The 2,934-nt window shown below is 37.4% G+C and overlaps 1 pseudogene; it reads left to right on the top strand.

Moving 5' to 3' along the window:
* Positions 1–808: 808 nt before the first annotated feature.
* On the top strand, positions 809–2,637 carry LOC113780623 (annotated as a pseudogene).
* The last annotated feature ends 297 nt before the right edge of the window (positions 2,638–2,934 follow it).

The following is a 2,934-nucleotide window of genomic DNA, read 5'->3' as shown; positions in this document are numbered from 1 at the left end:
CTAATAAAATTTGGGAGGATTCATCTTCCCATGTCTGTTGTGGTTTCATACCATTAAATGCAATTTTCTCCTTACTTTTTTTTACCGTTAAATGACCAACCAACCTGAACATTGTTCTTGGTGAAGAATATTGCAGATTTTTATGAATCTATTTTTCTTTATTCTTGCATTCTGCTTGCGGTCAGGCAACATAAGAAGTTCTCCTCTGGGTTACTCTGATTTTGGGACTATTTGCACAGGATAACTATTTCTTACTTGCCTTTTTATTTGATATTTGCAGTCCATTCTTCTTTATTTTTTCTGACTTTGTTATTATCTTACTTGACCCTTTAGTTTTGGGTCAACCAAAACAGAGGCACCATAGTAGAAATGTATTACATTTTTTTATTATTTCTTTAGCTTGTCTATTGTGGTTTGGTAATGCTAAATGGCATTTTTTCCTTTCTTTTTTGTAAAATGATCAACCTGAACATTACTTCGATGTATTAAGTGAGAAAGTGAAGAATATTACAGATTTTTTAAATCCCTTGTTCTTTATCTTTTAAAGATGTTTTTCCTTACCTTAGCTAATATCAATTGGCCCCTTGGTTGTCGGTCAGCCAAAATAGAAGCACCATAATGGAAATATATAGCTTTTTTTTTCCTTGATTCTTTAGCTTCTTATGCTTTGTTTCTTCCCCCTGCCCGCTGATGTTTCTTCCTATGCCCTTTTGGCTTAACTGAGTAGGTTTTTAACGATGCAATAGAAGCTTTGAGGGTGTCATACACGAAGATGAATCCTTTTTGTGTACTTTTTGCTACGACCAATATGGGGTCTGCAATGCTTGCAATGGATTTGGTATGCTGCAGTTCATTATTTGCCAAACTTTCAGACACTATGATGCAGCAAGAATTTGCAGTTCAGACACTGAAAGAGTATTTTTCCAAAGAGAATCACTGAACTCTCTGAATCATGCAGCTCACATTGACAAGGAGGACCTTGAGATCATGTTAAATCTTGGTTTGGAGAATGCTTTCCAAAGAAATTTGGTTTCAGCTTTTGATAATGCAATTTTGTATTCAAACATGTTGAGCGGGAGCTGCGCAAGAGGTTAGAAATTATTGGCTCTGATTGTATCTGCCCAGCAGAGACTTCAAGATATTGAGTCCGTAGTTGACCTTGCTCTAGATGAGACTGAAAGGATTGAATAGCTAGAACTTCTACGGTTGAAAGCCATTCTTGAAATAGCTCAAGAACAGCCCAAGCAAGCCCTAGAGAACTACAGGATTTTGCTAGCTTTGGTTCAATCACAAACCGAACTTCAAGCTCCAAACAGTAGTGAAGAGATAGGTTCACGTGCCTTTTTTTTCTTAGAGAAAAATAGAATTAAATGAAATGAGGTTAACATATTGTTGAAATTTCTCTTCGAGACTCCCTATGTACAAATATTAGAGCCTAAAATCTAGCACTTCCTTAGTTCTTGTTGTATGATACTACTACTAGATAAAGCTGCTGTTAAGTTAAAGGATATGGAAATATGAAGTCGGAAGTCTAAAAATCCCTTTGTTGTTCAGCAAGAACTAATGCATAATAACATTCTCTTGCTCTAGAGGTAAATTGTGGAAAATAAACTTCTGCCTCAAAGTTTCTTTTTGCGGAATTTGCAGGTAATATCAATTAGAAAATTGGAAGGACAAGCTTGGCTAGATTTGGCTAGAATCTACTTAGACCTCGAGACATGGCCTGATGCAGACATATGCATCGGCAAAACAAAGGCAACTAATATTTTCAACTCTCGAGGTTGGCATACAAATAGGCCTGTCAACGGTCTGGGTCTAGACCCGGACCCGGACTAGATCCGTGAATTTTTTGCGGGTACGGATAGGGATTTAATTCCGTTACCCGGATCCGGATCCATTTTGTCAAACAAAAAAACGGGTCGAATATGAAATATAGTATTCCGACCCGTATTAGACCCGGATTCGGATATAAATGGATTAATAATTTAAAATATATTTATTTATCAATATAATTAGATTAGGGTGATGTATTTGAGTAAAATCAATTTGATTTCTTTTCTTATTTGGTTTTTTTTTTGTATTAGTTAGAAATTAGTTTACAAATATATATTTTTTCTCATTTTTATTAGAAATTGTAAGTTTTTGATAATTTTTTCGGGTAGATCCAACCCCGATCCGAGACCCGTCGGATCCGGATCCGGATCCGGAACATAGAGTAGAAGACCCGTCGGGTAAACGGGTCGGATCTGGATCCGATATGATATGTCGGGTCCGGGTCCAGAATAATGAATTTCGGCCCGGACCTGGCCCGTTGACAGGCCTACATACAAAAGGTCTGAAAGGCAATTTCCATGCTTTGCCATTATTAAGTGATAGAAACTTTAGTAAATTCTGGTTTTAAAGTGACTAGGGAGTCATTTTTGGTATATATCTGCAGGTAAATCATTTGAAGCTCAAGAACAATACAAGGAAGCTCTTGTTGCATTCTCAGTTTCACTCTCCATAGAGCCAGATTATGTACCAAGCATTGTCTCAAGTGCTGGAGTGTTGATAAAATTGGGTAGACAGAATCTTCCTATTGCAAGAAGCTTGTTGATGACTGCTCTCCGACTAGAGCCGACAAACCACCATGCATGATTCCTTCTTGGAGTGCTATCCAAGTCTCAAGGCTTGAAACAAGCAGCCGCAGATTACTTCCAAGCCGTACATGAACTAAAGCTTTCTGCTCCTGTTCAAGACTTTGCTTAACGACGCATTGAGCACCAAGGTTCCAGAGATAAAGGAACTTCTATTTGGGACCTTAAATGTTGGTTTTGGCTGTTATATACTGACAGTGTAGACAATTAGTTACATTAGCTGGTGTTGGTTTTGGATTTTGATTAGCTATGTTAGTACTTGTTGCTGCCTTTTAGTTCCACAAATGATATTTGAGCA

This window comes from Coffea eugenioides, chromosome 8 (assembly GCF_003713205.1).
Source record: "Coffea eugenioides isolate CCC68of chromosome 8, Ceug_1.0, whole genome shotgun sequence".
Lineage (NCBI taxonomy): Eukaryota > Viridiplantae > Streptophyta > Magnoliopsida > Gentianales > Rubiaceae > Coffea > Coffea eugenioides.
This window is presented reverse-complemented; position numbering and strand designations above follow the sequence as displayed.